The 23,375-nt window shown below is 40.8% G+C and overlaps 1 protein-coding gene across 8 annotated transcripts in view; it reads left to right on the top strand.

Moving 5' to 3' along the window:
* The window catches only part of dab1a (DAB adaptor protein 1a), a 205,161-nt gene that overhangs the window by 100,438 nt on the left and 81,348 nt on the right, over window positions 1-23,375 (top strand). For 4 of the 8 annotated variants that reach the window (XM_058072455.2, XM_058072452.2, XM_058072454.2 and 1 more), the window contains exon 1: window positions 13,812-14,260. The gene's annotated coding sequence lies outside the window, so the exon portion shown is untranslated. Of the gene's footprint in view, window positions 1-6,401; window positions 6,453-13,810; window positions 14,261-23,375 lie in introns of those variants that run through there. The other 4 variants (XM_058072450.2, XM_058072448.2, XM_078790111.1 and 1 more) reach the window with 2 other exon arrangements.

Raw genomic sequence — 23,375 nt, 5'->3', positions numbered from 1 at the left:
CTAGCATGACTAAGATACTCAACAAGGAACCATAAAATCACCTTAATTAAGATAAAAATATTTTACTTACTTCTTCAAGACAACGTATGTCACCGGAGAAACTTACAGAGGATGAAATGACTTCCTGATGGAGACTTTGGATGTGAGAGTACATTGGTGGAAGTCTAGCACGACCTCCTGAAGCACGGTGCAGGGCTCAAAGTAGGAGAGAGCAGGAAAGTGAGCAGGGGGGGACTTCTCCAAGACTTTAGAGCAGGGGTCGGTTTTTTGGCTAAGAGAGAAGGTTCATTTTCAATACCGCTTATCCTCATTAGGGTTGCGGGGGTATACTGGAGCCTATCCCAGCTGACTTCATGCGAGAGGCAGTGTACACAGTAATAATTTAGTTGCAGTGTCTGACCTGGAAAATACCAGGAGGACAGGCCGCATTTGATCTGGCCACCTGTTGCGGTACAAAATGCATTTGTTTTTTAAAGAACACCGATTTCTGTAATGTTTTTCCTTAAAATGTCAGTGAAAAAAAATGTATTGTGTTAAGAAATGTCTTTTACTGCACACAAATACTGCGAGAGGCTGCGTATTTGCCAGAGGTGTCCGGCTTTTGTGATTGGTGCTTAAAGACATTTATCGGCATATGCTGATCACCGCTTTTCCATAGAAATCGGTTGATATTGATTGGTGGCTGATCAATCAGAGCATCCCTCCTTCTTTCCACTCTATATAAAATAATAAATAAAATGTGCTCCATTGAAACATTTGTCACTGGCCTGCAGTATTATTACTCATGTCGTATGGTAGCATTTTTAGCAACGCAAAACTGATAGCATATAAACCTGAATCTTGAGGACGATTATTGTACAATGGGCTACTTCAACCATCAAGTCTATTCATCGAGGCAGGGGCCTGCCCCACACTGTTTTTTTCCTCAAAGGGAGTTTTTCCTTGACTCTGTCGCCAATGTGTTTCCTCATGTGGGCTTCTTCGTAATGGTTTAATGGTCTTTAATGTGTGAGGATGGTGGTTCTCATGTGCGGCGCCTCTTCACTATCCACGAGGAGCAAAATGGGGGCTCCTGAGGGTTGCAACAGCTCGCTGCTGTGATAAGAGAAGCTCTGCAGGAGCAGACCCGTGCAGCATAAATCAACAGTAGCATGCCTAAGGAGCACACACACACACATACAGTATATACACATTTACAAACCTGTACACCACACACACATCTACCCACTCATGTAAAGTGCACGTCGTTCCCATAATCCCATATATGAAATTGCACAGACAATACGACGAGGCTGACTGAATGACTTCCTGCAGCATCAGTATGCTAGCAGTGTGGTCTTGTGTCTGCACCCCCTTCCCCCCGCCCTACCGTCCACCTCGCCTTTATGATTCCCGCTCTCAGTCATACACCCACCCGTTTCTGTATGGCCTCATTCCAGATCCCATCCTTCTTTTTGAGGAAAATGGAACTCCATTTAGGTTAGTTCACTTACAGGACCTATGAAATATGTCTGTGTACAAGCCCACCTATATGACCCATTTTGTATCCTATCATTTTTTTGGCAGCCTTCTGCTGGGCTACCAACTGCAGTGCTGCATAACATAAATGGTGGAGTGGGACAATGTCTGTGGCCTTATTCTGGGGCTGCACCCTGCCTAGGTGGTCGACAGAGACCCCCCCAGATAGCCACATCAGTCTTAAAGGGGATGGTCAAGAATTTGAGAAACAGTTGTAAGCCATAATTGTCTGTTGCTACATGTTAGCATTTCTGATCAGCTGCAGCGTCCAGAACAACCATGTCTGCCGTGTGTGGGACATCTTGTCTTTGTGAGAGTGTTATAAGTTCTGCACCCTGCAAAATTTGGAAATGAGTACCACCTCAATACGGATATGGGAGCATGCAGACACTATGTAGCACTTTTAGAGCAGGAGGAACTTTTGTTGTGTGCGGGACTGCATTGAGCTACAGATGACGCGTGTGCCCTCTGGAACCACTTCTGACTGTGAACACGGTTGTGGTAGGTGGACTCAGTCTCAGCACCACTTGTCCAATGAGCGCGCACAGCTCACGTGGACTGTGACGGTTAGCTTGAAACGCATGTTGTGCGCACTGATTTCAGCAGTGGTGCCAAGTTGATGGATGACTGCTGGCATTTTCTCTCTTCTGTAGGAGGGCGAGGGCACAGAATAGGGGGTCGGCTGCCTTTACGGTTCAGAAGGTAGCGGATGCGACTGGAGGGGCACAGCAGAGGTGGATAAACCTGCTTTTGATTCAGGTTTTCAGTTAATCATATGAGAAAACTAGAAATGAATGCATTGTGTAATACAAAGCGTGACCTTTGGATACCAGCATTTTGTTAATGTTCAGGTAAAACAAGCATATTGGCTTTGTTTGGCTTGAAATAAGCTATGAAAATAAGTGTTACAAAAATGAGTAGCTCTTGGCCATTTTCATTTTGTAGCTCTCACAAGAAAAAAAAAACGTGGTGACCCCTAATATAGCCAGTAGGACATTAAAACATTCATTAGTATCGGACAATTTCACTCATGGGTGATCAGGATTGGCATTGGCAGCATAAAAGCTCTGATCGGAACGTCCCTATTTCTAATGTCAATCTCTGAACCTGCAGATACTTTTACAAAGGTCTTATCTATTCTATGTGTATTTTGGAATTGCTAGTTTTAGATGAAATGGAAATTTCATGGTTTTATTGTGTGGCTCTGATAATCGCGTCCTGTATAATCATATGCTGTTGAAGTCATTAATGATGTGCTAACAGTCGATAACAGTCCTTACTTTCATGTCGCCAATACGCTTGTTAATTAGCGTGGGAAACACCATGAATACCTTCTGTTTTGCCTTTGCCTCTAACACACAACAGCTGCAAAGCAAGAAGCTCGGGCTAGGCTATAGTCATGGGGCCAAATAACGCCATGTGACTTCTCTTCCGATTTTGGATCAACATTTGCAATAAAAGTGACTGTTGTAGGACATGGATTAGTTCCCAGTCTCTCTTTAATTGACATTGTTCGCTCACAACAAAAGAAGCTTCCAAGATAAATGGTCTGTAGTTGTAAAAAAATACAGTTGTAAACACCGCCAGTAGCGTTTAGGTGGATAGTTGGATGTCACGCGTAAAACCCCAAGAAAGGGATTTAAAGTGAAGATGGTATCGAAGGGGAAGGAGTACGCCGAAGCATAATCCAGGCCTTATAATACTGTTAGCATCCAGTTATATGATTTTTCTTCTACTTTTCTGTGCAGTAGACAGAACCATTAATTGCCCTGCTGATAGCTGTCATCATGTGTGTCTATATATATATATGTGTGTGTGTGTGTGTTTGGGTCCCAGTGGGTGTCTGATGGAAGGGTGCTCAAGTGTGGAGGACTCATCATGGCTTATTAGGGGCTTGCGGGGGGCCACCCAGCTTAGGCGATAGAGAGAGATGTGGCGAAAAAATGAGCGAAACCTTGCAAAATTAGAGTGAGGATAACATTAAAATACATTAAGGACGAGTGAAATTATTTTTTTGTGGCATTGATGTCTGGTGTTAATCTGTTACCACGCCAACTAGTGATGTGGCATGTATTTAGCAGCCTTATAATGCATGTGCTTAATGTGTATACATGCAGCAAACAGTGTGTCTTCTTCAATGTCAAGCTATACAGATTATGTGAAACTTGCCTGGTCTGACCCGGGCACAAACCACGGTCAGCAAAATGAGAAGAGAGAATACTCGGTATCAAGCTAAAAGCCCGGACTGTCGACTCAATGTCTTAAGGCATCAAACCAATTTACCTCCGACCAGCTGCACCAGGTGGTATCTGTATGATCCCCATACTTGAATGTGCTTTGTTTTGTTTTTACACTCTTCCTGTGTATCTTTTACAGATACACAGTATACCATATTTTCTGGACTATAAGTCACTCTGGAGTATAAAAAAAGTATATAAAAGTATATAAAAAAACATACATAAGTTGCACTGAAGTATAAGTCGCATTTTTTGCGACCAAAACAGATTAGGTTCTCTTGGAAGGCAAGTTCTAACAATAAAAGAATAGCGAACAGGCTGAATAGGTGTAAGATATGCTAACGCAATGGTTGTTCAGCTACACAAAAAATAAACATGAACAGAAAAGGTGCCCAGTGTTTATTTAACATAAACAGTTTTTTCATTTATAAGTCACTCTGGAGTATAAGTCGCAGGAACAGCCAACCTATGAAAACAAGTGTGACTTATAGTCTGGAAAATACGGTAGTTCACATAGAGTACCACAACTAGGAAAATCTCCCCTATCAAGCAAAACGCCTTTGCAAGATATTGGTCATTTCTCTGATTATCAAACATTGAGAATGTACATATTACAACCCACCATAAATACTGGTCTTCTATTGTTTTAATATGCTTGTATACCATATACCAGGGGTGTCCAAACTTTTTCCACTTCGGGCCACATACTGAAAAATGAATGGATGCATGGTTCAAGAAAAATTATTAGTATGAACTTGGGTCTTTGCCCCCACCCCCAACCCACGATTTTTGTGGTTGTTTTAATTATTTCCCAAATATGGCAACTATGTTTTGTTTTTCATGATATTACGACTTTTAGAAAGTATCATATCAATTTCAAAAATATTTCTATACTATACTGCTAAAATTATATGATATGTCCTCTTAATATTGTGAGTTAATTCTCACAAACTTTTTTCTCTAAATACTTTGACTTTATTCCTGTAAAATTACTGCAGTTTTCTCCCCAACCTAGTATCCCCATAATTGCAATTGTATTTTTTATTTTTTTGTTTCTCATTATACTATATTACGACTTAATTTTGTTTCTTTAAAATGTAAACTTTTTGCTACTAACATGATGTTATTTTTCCGTTATTAGGACTTGTTGGATTACATTTTTTGTCTCTTGTAAAATTGCTGTTGATTTTTTTTTTATTTTGCTGTTTTTGTTTTCTATTTAATTGATATTTTTCGAGTGTGTTGCGGGCCACAAATGGCCGCACTTTGAACACCCCTGCCATTTACTGTACAGTGCATATAGGATTCTTTCATACTATATCTAGACAAATGCTGTCTGCTGTTAATTTCCTGCGGAGCATCATAGCGGCACATAAAGCCGATAAGAATAAAAGGATAAAAGACTTCACACAACCTTGTAGGCCATGATTAATTCATTTCATATTCTTCTTGCTGGGAATTAATGTGCACTTAATATTCAATATTTCTATATGCATCTTCACATTCAGGCGATTGCAACATGAGTATTATGAATGTGGGGCGCATAGCATGTGTGTCGCGGGGGGGGGGGGTGAGAGGGCGAGAGAGAAGGAGAGACATAACACGTTTTTTTTTTTAATGAGTTTGTTAATAGTGTTTCGGCTCACCAGTAATGCTTGAGTAATTGAAGTTGGAAACAAAAATGGAATTGAAAGAGGCAATTTAGGTGGGGTGACTGCAGAAGTGGAAGTCACAGCATCCCCATATGTACAGTAGTTCATCATATGTGAACTACTAATAAAAAAGAAGTCATTTATTTTGCCAGTATGTCTCTATATGCAGTGTGTATTAAACTCTATTGTGCACACTTTCCACTTTTTACAGATATACTGTATGTGTCACGCCCATATGGATGCCATATATCACATTCAATAACCTATTCATTGAAGAAAAATAAAATCTGTAGCTGACTGACAGATACTTAGCACAGCTTTGAGCTTTATTTTAAGATGTGTAGTGAAGCCTTGGAAAAGAGCGTTTTTCTATATGGCGTCATGAAAAGCGCCTTCAATGATTTCTGTTTTGGACTGTTGTCTTTTTCCTGATAAACAACAAACAGCAATTCATTTGTTGCGAAGTACATGAGAGCTTGAGAACTCGCAGCTGTTCAAAGTTGCACCTGTGCTAATGAGCTAACGGTGGTGGCGGCAGCAGCTCCTCGTCACGTCTGCAGCCTTTTATTCATTCATGTAGCGGAAAATTGAGGGATTCATTCCCATCTTGTCTCCAATTAGACGTCCCTCCATTCATCGTGCTGCTCTTGTCTCTTGTCATCACAAGGTTTGGCTTGTAGAGCAGGCCATCGTGTCCAAATGGAGTCGAGCCCCGCGGTCGCCCCCGTGTTTGTTCCTCAGGCACGGTTGCATTAGCCTCATCTTTTCTCAGTATAGTATGTGTGTATGCCTTTGTGTGTGTGTGTGTGTTTTCCGGCTTTGTGCAACATTAGCCTCGCAGTCACAGGTAATGATCTCATCTTCCCGCTGGCGTTGAGAGTCACAAAAAGAGAATCAAACACACACACAGATTGGTATTGTAATATAGCTTTAATAGCCTCCCTGACAAGTGCTTTTTCTTAATGCCCCCTTTTCTCCCCTCAATCTCCTGCAGGTGCACGCTTTCAGGAGCTGTGATATGGATACCAGGTGTGGTGACGCTCAGGTGAGTTTCCTGAGGTATCGCTAGTTCCTGGTTCCCATTTCACTAATGTAAAAATGAAAGTGGATGTGCTGCAAAATATTGATGACGGGCATGGTGTGGGCCATTAAAATGTGGTGCAAGTCTGGATAAAGATACAGATTTATGGAAATATATTTTTTTGGTTTTGTTATTTTTTTTTACTGTGCAGGCTGGGTTTTAATTACAGTAGTTTAGCCCATGGTGAGCGCATCTGAGCTGTAATTCAATGTAATCTGAAATCAGATAGCCAAAAATGTTAACACAAAAAATATTTTAGTAGTTTCACAATTTTTACATTCATAAACCAATTCCAAATTTATATAAATGATGAATGAACGGGATAAATGAATATTTAAGATTAGATTTACCTTGATTGAAGACGTGATTCTTGATGTGAATGTTCCCAAAGGCGGTATCTGGCAGTGAGACATTACAGGGACACCATCTTTCTGTTTTGCTGTGAGTTATGTCTTCAATTCAAGAGTGCTTCTCACCTCAATAACTAAAAAAGGAGCCAAAGAAAGTTTAAAGTGCCAGTATTTTGACACTATGAATAAACTATTGAATTGAATTCAAGAAATAACTCATGGAGATGGTTGTGTCATGTTGTGTCTTGCTGCCTTTGGGAACACTCACATTTTTTGAGTCAACCGCTGATTATATCAGATGGCCGACGAGCTGACTCTTAACACTAGAATACCTAAGGTGTTTCACTCCAGGGCTGTCGGTCACCGTAATGCGCCTCGAGTAAGTGATAATAGACCAAAAACTATAGATGTGCTATACCACTGATTTCGTTTACGATACTGACTAAAAGTCAGGCTGGTTTTATAGGTTATCACATGGTTTGTCTGGTATCAGGCCAGGCACGCGGGGGCATGATACTGGGCCTGATACCAGACAAACCATGTGATGATCTTATTATCACATACTATTTAATCATGAGCTTATTATCATGTACTATTTAATCAAAAGACCATTTTGGTTCCAGAAAATTTTCATTTTGTTACATGTATTATATCTAAACAGTGTAAACACAATAATTGCAAAAATATTTCAACAATAAAATTTTATCGACAGTCTTATCTTATCAATGTCTGACAATTAAAGTTCCATTAATCAAGTTTGGGTTTTTTGGTGACTGGAGAAGTACTAGGCACTAAGCACTCGTGCGCTGTTCTCTGATTGGTTGTTTCACGGGCATGATACCAGAGCAGCGCGCTCTGAGTGGACAACTACAGGGGCTGATACTGGACATGGTTAAACTCTATATTTTATCAGTATCACTGCCCAGGGCTTTGACACAGTATCATTTTGGCCTTTTCCCGTATCATTCATGGGCGGTTTCTCGGGTACAGGGCCAATTAATACTGTAGTATGTGATAATCTGCGATATCAACTACAACAAGTACATTTTTCATCATTATCCATATTATTGTTTAAAGAATATGCTCATTATGTATTCACACTTCATGCTCTGTGATTGGGCGGTCACAAACAGCGTATCCCGACTCACATAGCGACCAGGCTGCTAATGCCAATCACCTCGTCCTCTACGTATGAGGTGTGTTATGAAGCTGAGATATTGTCGCTACAGTACACCCTCATGCCCTGGTGCCATCCCGGAGGTTATCAGAACAGTGTACAGTACAGTACAGAGCGGGGGGAGTGGCTGCCACGGTGCAGTATAGTCGGACACTTGTTCCAAGCAGACTGGGGTGCTGCATGTTTAATGTGGATGGTGGTATTAATGGTAACGATGATTAAGGGTGCAAACAAGTCCAAACAGCTATGTGTGTTGATAAATATTAAGTAATTTTGATCACATGTGGAATTACTACAGCTTCTGCTTGGATATTAACACAAACCGCAGCTGTTTCACTCCCATCAAAAAAACATCCACACGTCACTCTGGCGCTTTAAACACTAAGGTAGGTTGGATTGCAGGGTGTGGCTTAGGTTATTTAAGTTTGTCAAAAAACAATGCATTTGGCATTTGGCTTAGTATTTGGCTATTCATACAGTATAATATAATATATATTAGTATATAGTGTAGTATAGTAATATGAGCCACTTCCTGCTGCATAATGAGTTTATTGTTATATTGTTTATATGGTTTAGCCTGTATATACATACATAAACTCAACTGATAAGATGACCTATAATGTGTCAGAATCCTATTAAAAGAGCACACATACTGTCTGTGGCATTTTAACTAATCGTCATATCCACATCCTGTACATAGTACACAGCAGTGCTGCATTGTGGGAGCTTGTCAGCGAAAGGGTCACCGTCGGTTCGTGTGTGAGCGCTCAGGTCGCAGCTAATCTTGTTGCAGTCTCGTAAATTCACCTCCAGACGTATTGACGGCGTCTGAAAAGGACGCTCTTATTTATTTACAGGCGGGGACTGATGCCTGACAAACTGTGATGAAAGTGAAGTATGGCTGGATGCATGCAATGTAGTGTAGTGCACGGTTACACTTTTTAATGAGGTATACAAAACAACTGTTTTTTTAAGCAAAAGTGAGTCGAAGCACTGTAACATGCCTGTCTTTTTTTATTTTGTGTGACATTCTACACAAATTGAATCTTAATTTATGTCATTTTTGCAGTAAAGTAACAGTAAAGGACATACAATTCAGAATGCTTGGGAGAGAATACCTACCTAGTTGTGCTGTAGATATTCTACTGATGGCTCTTCTCAACTGCAAAATAGTCTGCATTTTTGTCCTATATCTGCACACAGTTAATTTTGAATGATGCATGCTACATAAAGCCTTCGCCAACCCATCCTCTTCAAACTTTCAGGGATTGTCAGATTTTGTCAGCCCAAGAATAATAAGTAAGATTTGAGTATGCCTGAACCAACATTGTAGATATTCTTTGTCCCATCTCTGGTTTGTCTGGTATAACTGTTTTTTTTAAATGTGCAAAAGTCTTATTACACGAATCCTTTGTTTTCATGGTTAATTGGTTCCAGACTCAACCGAGATTTGTCAATGTCCTCAAAGAAGGATTCCTTGTCTAATCAAATACTTTTGTAGAAAGCACATAGAAAACCTGTTTATTAACTCTTTAAAAATATCATTAAAAGCTCTAGAAATCAAATAACACCCCTATAGTCACCTTTGCACTTGTATTACCCAATATTAGTAGGGATAATAAGCGAAACTAAGCCATTTAAGACTTAAGACTGTATTGTTGCTGTAAATGTGTTCCTCTATTCGAAATGTTCTGGCAACCATATCTATTGCTGGTGTGTCTCACCAAACATTACAGTAAACATCACAGTCAACATAGTACACAGTGACCAGTGTAGAGTACTACATATCATCACAACGTCTTTGAATGCGTCTTCTGAATGCTTATATTTGTATTTTAGTTCATTTAGCCATGTTTATGCTGAATTCATAAGCAAAAATATGTAACATTACCATTTTTAAAGCTAATAGGCTGTATTCAAGCATGATGATGGCATAGTTTATTAAATATAAAGTGAAGTGGCGAGGGACTACTGTATTTATAGAGTAACTGACCAACGTGAGTACAGCCCTCACATTTCATAAAGCATATTGATGATAAGCATATGGATCACACTGCCCAAAGTGAGTCTTATAGTATAGTCGTATAGTATAGTAGTAGTATTCAATTCCCCCAACACTGTCCATGCCTCCGTTTTGATAGTTTATTCCTCTTTCCTGCTCTTTCCGCATTCACTTTCTGCAGCTGTGAGATAATATAGACTTAGCTTTCTTTTCTGCAATGAGATCTTCTTCTCAGGAGTTGAACGTCCTGTAGGCACCTTACAAATAGTGGAACTAATAATGCATAACCAGGCAGGAACCATACGCACATACTATTGTCATGCACTACAATTTAATTAATTTCACTTCAGGTCACTACAATAAGTGGGACAATGCAGAGACAAAATTCACCTTGTGCTTTTCCACCTCCCTTTCTTTTACTTGAGGATGCCCCACAGATGCTCAGTTGGGTTCACGTATGCAGGAGACATACCTGGCCACTCATCACCTTTGCCTTTAGCTTCCTCAGCAAGACACATGTCATCTTGGAGCTGTGTTTGGGCTCCATATTGTGTTAGAAAACTGCTCTTCTTCAGCATGTCAAAATGAATGTTTTCCCTCAATGAACCGGAGCTCCTCAGTGCTGGCAGCGCTCATGCAGCACCATGTTTACTTTCTGTTGTATTGTCCCTTGAGAACAGTTTCTGAAATGCGAGGGTTGTACTTAATTTTGTGAGATAATGTCTTTTTTTTTAGATGAGATCTGGTTATCCCAGCTACAAGGAACGTCTTGTTTTTTTTTTTATTTAATAATGATACTCTGGTCCAAGCTTTCACAAAGAAATCCTCCCTTTCTCCTTAACATTTGTCTCACAGAATGGTGTTTTCTGTCTCATTAGCATGCTGCAAAGATATCAGAGGGGAAAGCAGGTTGTCTTATCTTAGCACAGCAAGTGTTCACATCTTTTCCTCCTGAGGGCACGTGTAGGTGTTTGTCTCTGCAAAGTGGGGAAAACTCCACAATAACTTCACAGACAGAGATGGGGACAGACGCTAGCGGAGTAGCAAAGTTTGAATTGTAGCACGGTTCATTTCAAGAGCAATGCAACATTGTCGTCTTTTGTTTTGGAACATAGATAGCAAAATAATGACAAGAATACTATGATCTTCTAGGAAAAGCAAGCAAAAGTGTTTGTATGGAAGTATACATGCAGTATATTCTTCTATAGTGAATATGATCAGAACTATGTTGTGTGAGAAAAAGAGTTTCTTTGTTAGATTTGTTTGCGCCACCGAGCTGAGACAAACCGAGGGCGGAAAAGGTGAGCAAAGGAAGCAGACGCAGATGAGGTTGGTGATGCTGAGGTGAGGATATCACATCAACAGAAAAGGCAAAGAGATGGAGGTGTGGGAGTGTGTGTACAGATAAAGAAGGTGAACTATACTCTCGGGCAGAAAGAAGTGTATAAGCACCACCTAAGGACAACAACAACAGGCTGCATCGATAGTTTACAGTTTAGCTAAACAGGGTTAGATAAACAGTAGCCTCCCAGAAAAGTCAATCATTGCTGTCCTCGCTCTCCTCCTGGGAAGGGAAACCATACAAGTCATCCTCTTCAAGTGTTGGAACCGAACAGCCTCACGATTCCCTCCTCACACGATATCGGTCTCTCTCCTTTCACTGTCGCTACCAGTGTCACTCCCGCCATGAGACAAATCAGCCTATGTGAGCTTGCTGTCCTCTCCAAAATGCAGCAGTCCAACCCCCAAAACGCATCGGTGACAGTGGACCTCCAAACACCACTCCATGCTGCCAAGATCCACCAGCACACCCAAGCAAAAACCAATTGACGGTTCGCCTTAAACTTGAAAGCCCCATCACATGCATCTCTCCACGGGTTCTTCATTTTGAGTAGTGATATGTGGATTGATACTGAAATATAGATACCGCCGATACCAGATCTTTAGGCTCTAAAATTGATTCTCAAATGAAAAATATTGATATTTTAAGTCATTTGATATACTGTCATGTATATCATTAACAGAAAACTAACTAAATTATTGCAACCCTGTCGAAATAATATGCAGTAAATGAATAAATAAGATTTCTTATGTTATTTATTTTATGAGCTATGTTATGATTTAAAATACATTACTTTTTTACATTTTTTTAATACGTTATCGGTATCAGATTGGTATCACCAATACCAGCCTGAATTTGACTCAATAGTCAATCGGAAAACTCTTCCCTTAAGTGACACGAATACTACTTCTCTTTCAGTATTTTTCTTTCTTTTTTTTTTTTTTTTACTAATGATAGCCTTAGTCAACCACAAAACAGCCATTATTTATGAATTAATTATATTTTGAAAACCTGTGATAGAGTGAGCAAGCGAAATTCGAACTGTTCGAGGGACGACTGTACTCATTTAGAATATTTAATTCAATTAGAACAAATGTGGCTGCACAGTGGACGGGTGGTTTGCGCGCCACACAGCTCGGAGACCCGAGTTTGATTCACCACTTGGGCATCTCTGTGTGGGGTTTGCATGTTCTCCCCATGTATGGGTTTTTTCCCGGGTACTCCGGTCTCCTCCCACATCCCAAAAATATGCTAGGTTAATTGCCGACTCCAAATTGTCCATAGGTATGAATGTGAGTGTGAATGTTTGTTTGTCTATATGTGCCCTGTGATTGGCTGGCGACCAGTGTACTCTCAGGGTGTCCTCTGGCCCAAAAACAGCTGGGATAGGCTCCAGCACGCCCACGACCCTCGTGAGGATAAGCGTTATAGAAAATGTATGAATAGAACAAATGCATCGATATGGAATAAAATTCCCAAGAAGCTGTCATAATAATCACAGCAAACCAGCTTAACATTGAACAGAAATTGATAATTGAAACACCGTTCTGGCGACATACAGTGTTATGTTGATGTTCACAATGCTAGTGTTTGTGAAAGCACGTCGCTTGTCGATGGTGGATAATGAGAAGTGCTGTGTTGTGTGTCAGTGTGGACAGCAATGAGGAAACACCTCAGTGGTTGGTTAACCATGTTGGAATTGAGCACTACTGTTGGGGTGTTAAGGTCGGCAATAAGGTTTAAAAACAACGGCAGACACTGTGTGCCTCTGTGGGGACATTGCATTACTTCTGAGACATTACTTCCACAATATCACCTTGAAGCACTCTTTGCAGATGGCGGAGTCTGCATTCATTTATAACTGCAAGGAGGCACAGAAAGCCATTTTGTTTTTCGGCGGCACCGGTGCCATAACTATAAGTTTTGGTACACATTCTTACTTTTAAAGTGTCTAAATTCCTGCATCATGAGTCAATTTTGGAGACACTTCCAATACACTATCATAAGCCCCCTGAGACTTATTTCAAATTGGAGAATATGGGACCTTCAGCTCCCGCAACTGTTGGCAGATCTTGTTGGCAGATCTCCAGGCTTTCTTCTAAGATGTTTAGTGAAACTATTGGAAGTGAATTGGTGGGGTCATTCACGTGATTGTAACTTTAAAATTGAGCGTTTGAGTGGTTCTTCTCTCAAAAGTGGGGATGATAACATTTTGTCATGTTTGGTGCTGGTAAACATGCTCTAGGGTCGCATATTATTGTTAGACGTTATTTAAAAGTCACTTTTGCATAATAGGAGAACAGGACATGCTGCAGGGAAACATAACCTCCTCATGGTCAAGTTTAGGAAGTACATCCTCCTCCACCCTAGCTTCCCTTTCCTTTCATCTCCTCCTCATTATACTTTGCTAATATACATTTCCCACAACCCCCCTTCCCTTGAAAGCTGCAAATAGGACACTCCAGCGGTGGAGGGGTTAAGCGGAGCCCTCTCTTGTGATTGGCTGGAGTGCAGCAGAAGGAGGTAACCAGGCAACCTCCTAGAGGGAGAGCACGGCAAAGGAGAGGAGAGGGAGAAGAGGGAGGATAGTGAGGAAAAGGCGCTGAAAGAAGACCGGCATAGTTTGGAAAAAGGGATTGTGTTTAGAAAGGAAGAAAAAAGATGAGCGAGAGAGGAGAACAAAAAATGTGAGAAGCTTCCTCTCTCCACGGGATGGACAACTGGATTATAAATGTCCCTGCTCCAACTCTCTGTGGATGTGTGAATGAACCAGGAGGAGACACTCTGGATTGGATTGCATTCTAAGAAAAAAAGAAGAAAATACACCACTCACCTTTTTTTTTTGTACTGTAACTCAAAATGGGAACTAAGTCTAACGATTTTTGCCTCCAAGGTGCAAAGGTGAGTGTTGGAATGAGCCGGCAAAGTGATGCCCCCCACTCACTGCAATGCAATATCTGTTGGTGCATTGACATCTCGTGCATGTGTGTGTATCTGTGTGTGTGTGGGTGGGGGGGTCAATGCAACATATAGGATGTGCGTGTGTGATTAAGTGGGGATTCAAAACTGCTGCATTCATCTGGCATCTCATCATCAGCATTGGGTGTTGCACCACTCATTCACGATTAAAAGTGCTTTAATACATGCTCGTAAAGTTTATTTGGCCGTGTTCATACTCCCTTTCGGGGCATCCACGTTTAGCATCCGTTTGGGTTGTCTGTGAAGTGAATCAACACCGTTAATTGTGCAGAATGAGAAGGAGGCGGTGGCTGGTTTAGTGTGCAGAGGTTTGCCTGGGATGTGTGCATGACGCCGGGTCTCACCACTGTTGCGTGTGTGCGTGCGCCCAAGTGTGTGTGTGTGTGTGTGTGTGTGTGCGCGCATGCCATGAAAATGGGTTGAATGGGTTTATCTATTGGGTGTGCTTTTGAGGTAGTATTTTCAACACTTGTCACTTTAAGTAGACTTGCCTTCATGGTGTGTTTGGCTGCACAACTTCAGTGTGACTCTCCTTAATATTTTGTCCACTGAAACTGCATGGACTGCAATTTAACCAAAATACGTTTTGAGGCTTTTACATGTCAAATTTAGGATTATTTTGAACATTGAAGTCTTTTTGTATTATTTTTGGTAGTTATAGACTGACATACTTCATTAATATGTAGCCTCATCCTCCAAAAAATATTATTTATTAAAATATTGATTTTATTTACTATAGTGTCATTGTTAATATTATATACTTTTTAAAAAAACATTTAACCAAATAGTCATGTTTTTCCTTGCATTCACGGGGACACCCTGGCCACATCATTAGGTACGCCTGCACAGATTTTCTACCAGACCCGAATCAATAATCCACCCATTTATCTTGTCGGTTATCCTCACTGGGGTCACAGAGGTATGCTGGAGCCTATCCCAAATGACTTTGGGTGAGAGGCTTTAGTAATAATTATAATAACAATGCTTAGCTTTGCTTGATAATGGGATATTTTATTTTTGTAAAATTTTTGCACTTTAAATATTATATTAGTGCTCTGGAAGTTAGATGTCATAGGTCAATTTCATTAGGCCAAGAGAGCATTTCTGTCAAAAGGGGCCCCACTCGCTTCTCTGTGAAGGGTTAAGACAAAATATTTGATACAGCTCTTGCATTTGATCATTCAAGTACTTTAACAGAAACAACCTTTAAAAGTGCAGCTAACTTTTTTAATGCATTATTCTTGCATGCTTCACTAAATGTATTATCTTGTTGTGGTACTTAAAAGTCCACCCCCACGCCCCCACCCCAAACCCCCCAACACATTGCTACCAAACATCCCTCTTCTTACGTCTGCTTGTATGGGCCCAGCAGGCAAGCCCGGTAGTCATAGTAACCCCACAAGTATTGTTCGGAAGCTTAAAGAAAGAGGGGGGGGGGGCACTATTGAGTGCTTTCTGTTGCCCCTGTTCAAATCTCAGCTCCTTATGCTAGTCCAGTCACTCAGTCCATTTGTGTGTCCCGAAGTCGCATTGCTCCAGTGCAGGATGCAAGTTGTGCACTAAAATGCTGTTTTAGGAGTGTGCGGTGTTGAATATAAATCACTTGAAGTTGGTTCTTGTCCTAAGTCCTCCCAGCCTTTGCAGAAGTAACCTTTTATTTTTTTAATTGTAGTGGAAAAATGCTGAAGGATTTTTACCCACAATGCCACCTCCAAGGCCTGTCATTGAAATGGTAATAAATATACAGTATGCTCACCGGTAACATTAAAACAGACAGGTTGTGTGACTAGAAACATGCTCTGTGTTGCTAAATAAGGTAACAAGTATATTAGAAACAGTTCAACTTGATGCACTGCAACCTACAACCACAATAGTAAACACAACAGTCACAACACCATGATTAATTGTACTTAATTAGCACCTATATTTGACCTAGGTTCACGATCCATCATCTCCACATCTCACGTTCCACATATCTCAATAGTCCTCGTTGTGGCACACAAAAAGTTCACCCTTTGACGACTGCTGAACTGAGATGTTGCAAGATTTGTTGGCATCCCAGGTCCTGTCATAGAGGCATATTTTGCCAGAAAAAATGGTCCTGTTAAAACCTCTCTGATAGCATTGTGACCTTGCAATATTTATTATATTCTTGCACACATCAGGCAATGTTTTTTCGCAACTTGATAGGTAAAGTTTTTCCTGAACACATTGGTCCATTTATCAATTTGAGGTTTGACTTTGAAGGCTCTACATGTATATCGTATTGCACCTCTCTGATAGCGTTGTGATTTTGCAAGATTGTTTGACTTCCAGCTCATATTATGCTTGGCAATGCTTTTTTACGACTTTAGAGGCATTTTTTCCCCCTGAAAATGTTTGTAGATTGATGAATTGTAATTTTGGATTGTAGGTTCCATTCTATTTTGACAGCATTACAATATTGCAACATTAGGTAGCTCTGCTCTTGTCATTTTTGGCAATGCTTTTTTGCAACTTCAGAGGCGGATTTTCCCTGAAAACACTGAACAGTTTACAAATTGTAGGTTTTACGTTTGCACTTCCACTTTATATCATTGACACCTCTGTAATTGTAAGATTGTTTGACATCTTGGCTCACGTCATGCTTGGGAATGTTTTTTCACACATTTATAGGTAGATTTTAAAAACATGAATCACCTTTTATCAACTTCTATAAAGTTGCCAGCACAAACCAGAATTGTTTTGACCAAACAGAGCAGAGTGGGCGCGCCTGGAGGCGGGCTCTGGGTGGAATACATTAAAACAGACAGTTTTCCAGGAGCCACGGAATCCAAAGAAATACAGCTAAGTAGGTGCAGATTCAGGAAGAACTACAACCCTTTCTGTGCTGGTTATTGTGTGTAGCTGCTCTATAGGAGTCCACAACTCAATACAAAGGGCCCAAAAATGAGCACAATAGGTCCCCTTTAATACCTTTCTCGTAGCATCTTATAGATCTTGGAAGATTTCTTTCTGACGTTGGTAAGGTTGACTTTTAAGGCTCCTCATTGTATCATTACTACTTCTCTGATAGCCCATTGTGAAGATTTGTCGATATCAATGCTTGGCATTGTTTTCTTTTTTTGGACTCTTTTTTTCTTGAAAACGTTAGTGATCGTTCAAGATTTGTTGACATCTTGGCTTCTCATGCTTGACAATGTATTTTTGGGACTTTAAATAGAGAGAGAGAGAGAGAGCGAGAGAGCGAGAGAGAGAGAGAGAGCGAGAGAGAGAGGGAGAGACAGAGAGAGAGATATTACGTTAATACTTATCTGACAGCATTATTGTGTATGTAAAGTAGACTGTAAGATGTTGCTTTTGTACTCAAAATCTCTTCAGTGACTCACTGTACTGTTAGTTCTGTGCACATCAGGATGGAACCAAGACTTCCTGTAGTCCTCGTTACCTCTCAGTGGGAGCTCAGGATGCTGCAGAGGCGCACATCTTCCCTAAATGTTCAATTTCTTCCACTTGAAGGCAAAACAGCATGGAAGTATTCCCTTCACGCTGAGATGTTTTCAACAGCTACTTAAATGTTCTGGTGTTTTGTCACTTAGAGACATAAATAATGGCCATGGTGAGAATTGACTGTTCTCCTCCCAATGATGTACATCCTGTGGGCAATTTTTTACACTTAATTATCAACCATAAGTCCTGCAAAGTCCTGCAAAGTCCTGTGGGACAGTGCCTGTGTGTGTTTATACTGTATGTGCACAACATATCAAGGCTGTTTTGTCCCTGGGGGACCCCATGTAATACACAATGTTTATTATTGTGCTGTATGAGTGCACTGCATCATACTGAGAGCTGTTGGTAGTATTTTTGTTTTGTTTTATAGCCTTCTTTGTATGTATCACAATAATTCATATATTGTTATTGCTGTACAACATAGGAATACCATCCATAAGGTGGCAGGAAGCAATGTATAACAACAAGGAACAACTGCTCTAATAAACCCTCAATTCCAATAGTTACCATTCATTCATTCATTTTCTATACCGCTTATCCTCAGCTATCTCAGCAGTCTTCGGGCAAGAGGCGGGGTACACCTTGGACTGGTCGCCAGCCAATAACAGGACACATATAAACAAACAACCATTCACACTAACATTCACATTCATACCTATCGCATTGAACCCGGGTTTTCTAATTGTATGGCCTGCGCGCTAACCACTCGTTCACCGTGCAGCCCCAGTGGTTACAAAACATTTTACATTTCACCAGAAACCATTCATTCATTCATTTCCGACCGCTTATCCTCACGAAGGTCTCGGGGGTGCTGGAGCCTATCCCAGCTGTCTACAATCATGATAAAACAGTATCTGAAATACACATATCCATACAACTAACAATAAAGACAAATTTCCAGGGGAATCTCTGATCACAATGATATGTTTTCACTTCTGCGCTATGAGGGGATTAGAACACCAATACAAATGAAGCATTAAACAACATCACACTTGATCTCCTTTCTGCTCTGTTCTCCTTGCGCTGTGAGGCGTTAGTTTGAGCGTTAGGTACTCATTTTTATTCATGTACCCCTTATGACAGGTGGGGTACGCGCATTCCACTTTGAAAACATCTATTCAATCAATCACAGTGTCTCATGTAGTCATGGGGCCTACAAAAGCAAATAAGGGATTGAAAAAAAATGACTGTGGTCGTTTCAGTAACTCCACAAGTTGGCAGTAGCCACAATTGAAGTATCATCAGTGGTCAGCATCAAGCAGCTTAATCTACCTCTGTGTGTGCTTGAAAATTCTGCTTGCCATACCGTTGTCCATCCATCCATCCATCTATCCATTTTCTTTGCCGCTTATCCTCACTAAGGTCGCAGATATGCTGGAGCCTATCCCAGCTGTCTTTGGGCTAGAGGCGGGGTACACCGTGGATTGGTGCCATTCTGTTGTTTACAATTAAATCGTCTACGGTATTAATGTTAGCGCTGTTACAACATTGGTTCTGTTGCTGCTGTGTTGTGTAATATAATTGTCAATAAATGCGGTCAAATGTAGCTTTGTTTTTCTTTCCAATTCCCTATGCAGTCAAAATCATTATTTATGGTGACAGCCTCTCCAATTGTTGATTATCCTCTTTTTGGTTTATGTAAACTAACATCTTAGAGCATTATTATTATTATTATTATTAACTTTTAAATATAGAGTGGGGTAGATGTACCTACAGTATATGTAAGGGCCAGGTCAGTCTGCCAGCTAATCTTCCACTGCAGGCTGTAATCTGTAATCTCTTAAAACACTCACAATCCGCTGCCAACATGTGGGATTAGCATCTGCAGACACAAGATCAGTCCGCACACACCGACAGTACACACACATACTTCCACTGCTCTGGTGTGAAGTAAGAGTGTTGTAGAATGTTGTTTTTGCATTATAGCACACAGCAAAGTGCACTTAGCTTCATAGGAGACACAAAATCAATAACCCAACGTCTCTTACTTTTGTCTCTTATCGCCCTCCTATGCCATTTTTAAATGCTGTTCATGTCCTGTTAACATTTCCTGACTCTGAAGCCCATCTTTGTCTCTTTCTTATACTATTGTCAATCTGTTCTTGTTTGCAATTATGAAGGGATTTGGTAGTGATATGCAATTACAAGTTGGATTACAGTGGAACCTTGAACGTTGAAGACAATATACAAACGTCGCTTGCCACATTGTGGTTTGAATTTAGCGGCTTCACTCGTATCACTGTTTTTGAAAAATTGGCTATGTTACATACAGTGAAGAAAATAAGTATTTGAACACCCTGCTATTTTGCTATTTCTCCCACTTAGAAATCATGGAGGGGTCTGAAATTTTCATCGTAGGTGCATGTCCACTGTGAGAGAGATAAACTAAAAAGAAAAATCCAGAAATCACAATGCATGATTTTTTAACAATTTATTTGTGTGATACAGCTGCTAATAAGTATTTGAACACCTGAGAAAATGAATGTTAATATTTGGTACAGTAGCCTTTGTTTGCTATTACAGAGGTCAAACGTTTCCTGTAGTTTTTCACCAGGTTTGCACACACTGCAGGAGGGATCTTGGCCCACTCCTCCACACAGATCTTCTCTAGATCAGTCAGGTTTCTGGGCTGTCGCTGAGAAACACGGAGTTTGAGCTCCCTCCAAAGATTTTCGATTGGGTTCAGGTCTGGAGACTGGCTGGGCCATGCTAGAACCTTGATATGCTTCTTACGGAGCCACTCCTTGGTTTTCCTGGCTGTGTGCTTCGGGTCGTTGTCGTGTTGGAAGACCCAGCCACGACCCATCTTCAATGCTCTGACAGAGGGAAGGAGGTTGTTCCCCAAAATCTCACAATACACGGCCCCAGTCATCCTCTCTTTAATGCAGTGCACTCGTCCTGTCCCATGTGCAGAAAAACACCCCCAAAGCATGATGCTACCACCCCCATGCTTCACAGTAGGGATGGTGTTCTTCGGATTGTACTCTTCATTCTTCTTCCTCCAAACACGCTTATTGGAATTATGACCAAAAAGTTCTATTTTGGTCTCATCTGACCATAAAACTTTCTCCCATGACTCCTCTGTATCATCCAAATGGTCATATGCAAACTTAAGACGGGCCTTGACATGTGCTGGTTTAAGCAGGGGAACCTTTCGTGCCATGCATGATTTCACATCATGACGTCTTAGTGTATTACCTACAGTAACCTTGGAAACGGTGGTCCCAGCTCTTTTCAGGTCATTGACCAAGTCCTGTCGTGTAGTTCTGGGCTGATTCCTCACCTTTCTTAGAATCATTGAGACCCCACGAGGTGATATCTTGCATGGGGCTCCACTCCGATTGAGATTGACCGTCATGTTTAGCTTCTTCCATTTTCTAATGATAGCTCCAACAGTGGACCTTTTTTCACCAAGCTGCTTGGTAATTGCTCCGTAGCCCTTTCCAGCCTTGTGGAGGTGTACAATTTTGTCTCTGGTGTCTTTGGACAGCTCTTTGGTCTTCGCCATGTTACAAGTTAAAGTCTTACTGATTGTATGGGGTGGACAGGTGTCTTTATGCAGCTAACGACCTCAAACAGGTGCATCTGATTCAGGATGATACATGGAGTGCAGGTGGACTTCTAATGGGCAGACTAACAGGTCTTTCAGGGTCAGAATTCTAGATGATACACAGGTGTTCAAATACTTATTTGCAGCTGTATCACACAAATAAATTGTTAAAAAATCATGCATTGTGATTTCTGGATTTTTCTTTTTAGTTTATCTCTCTCACAGTGGACATGCACCTACGATGAAAATTTCAGACCCCTCCATGATTTCTAAGTGGGAGAAATAGCAAAATAGCAGGGTGTTCAAATACTTATTTTCTTCACTGTATTTTTGGCCTCAAGCGTTTTCAAGCATAAAAATGATGAAATTAACTAAAATACAAATATAATACAATGAAAGTCAGTAGGTGTCAGTAATGTTACTGTAATGACCTGTAGCTGTTGTATTGTTAAAAATGATCTAAATTCAGATGTTTGTGAATGCACCTCACTGTTAATGTTATTGGTGGCTAAAGAAGTGATGTTGTGGGAGACAGACTGAAGAGGAGTGTCCCAGCTGAACTGTGTTGTCTGTCGGAAGCACTCCTATTGATGTCAAGGTTGGGGATAAAATATTAAAAGAACGTCAGACACTGCAAGAAGTCCCTCCAACCATTTGTGCCTGATGCACCGTTAGGAATTGTAAACAAATGTGACTTTCCCTTACACCTGAAGAAACACTTCCTGGGAGCCATTGCCCACAACGTAAACACATAAGCAGGGTTTGGGGGTGGGCGGGAGAAGCAGAGCTTGGGGAGGGCGGAGAGTGTATCTGGCCTACAGTGCACATCCATATAAGGAAGCCCGCCCCTGTGTGACATCACAAACCTCCAGTTTTACAACACCCTCTGAATCCAAGCATTTTGAGTCATCTCAAATTTCTTTCAGGGTTCACTTCCAAATGCGCAAACCTCATTATCTTAAAACTTTGGTATTGTTTAACATGACAATACAACAATCTAACTACATTTATAGGTCTGAAAAGTGGAAAAAGCATAATAGGTCCCCTTTAAAAAGTTAGTATGTATGAACGTGATAGCCACTTGTAGCTTGCCCATGGGACATAAATGAGCTAGCTAACTCAGCCACCTGAGAGGAAGTAAGAGTCAAATGTGAGCCAATGGCACATTGTTTCAGTTCCATGAAAATAAATACAACTAAAATTGCATCTAATAACTCATCCTTTAAGCAATGCCTGACAGATACATAACAAAAGCGTAGAGCAGAAGGATTACTGTGTTTTGTTAGCATGATTAGCATATTTATGTTGACATCTGCTAGATAAAAAAATATTTTGTGAATGCAATCAGCACTTATTCAGGTGTATTGTTCATATTGGACTGTGAAGCCAGATGTTTTCCTATGTTGTGGTAGGTTCTAGTTCTGTGGATCATTGCATTTTTTTAAAAAAGAAACCCCCCCCAAAAAAAACCCAAAGAAAGAGTTAATCACAAGATTGGATGGCAACTTGTGGAATGATAGTTACAACTCAATGTTTTCTTCTTGACTTTTGAGGCATTTGTATTTTATTGAATACATAAAATATGGGCTGCATGGCGGTCCAGTGCTTAGCGTGCAGGCCACACAGCTAGGAGGCCCAAGTTTGATTCCTCGGGCCATCTTTGTGTGGAGTTTGCATGTTCTACCGTGCATGTGTGGGTTTCCAAAAACATGCTAGGTTAATTGGTGACTCCAAATTGTCCATAGGTATGAATGTGAGTGTGAACGGTTGTTTGTCTATATGTGCCCTGTGATTGGCTGGCGACCAGTCCAGGGTGTATCCCGCCTCTCGCCCGAAGACAGCTGGGATAGGCTCCAGCACCCCCGCGACCCTCGTGAGGATAAGCGGTAGAAAATGAATGAATGAATAAAATACAATGCAGGATCTCAAGAGTTGGGCCACACAAAGATAGAGAGACAAGAGTGCGTATACACACACACACACACACACACACAGACG

The sequence above is a fragment of the Doryrhamphus excisus genome, linkage group LG4 (assembly GCF_037039965.1).
Source record: "Doryrhamphus excisus strain RoL-2023G ecotype Guam linkage group LG4, RoL_Dexc_Guam_v1.1, whole genome shotgun sequence".
In the NCBI taxonomy this organism is placed as follows: Eukaryota; Metazoa; Chordata; class Actinopteri; order Syngnathiformes; family Syngnathidae; genus Doryrhamphus; species Doryrhamphus excisus.
Note: the sequence above shows the minus strand (reverse complement) of the source record. Positions and strands in the feature narration are given on the sequence as shown.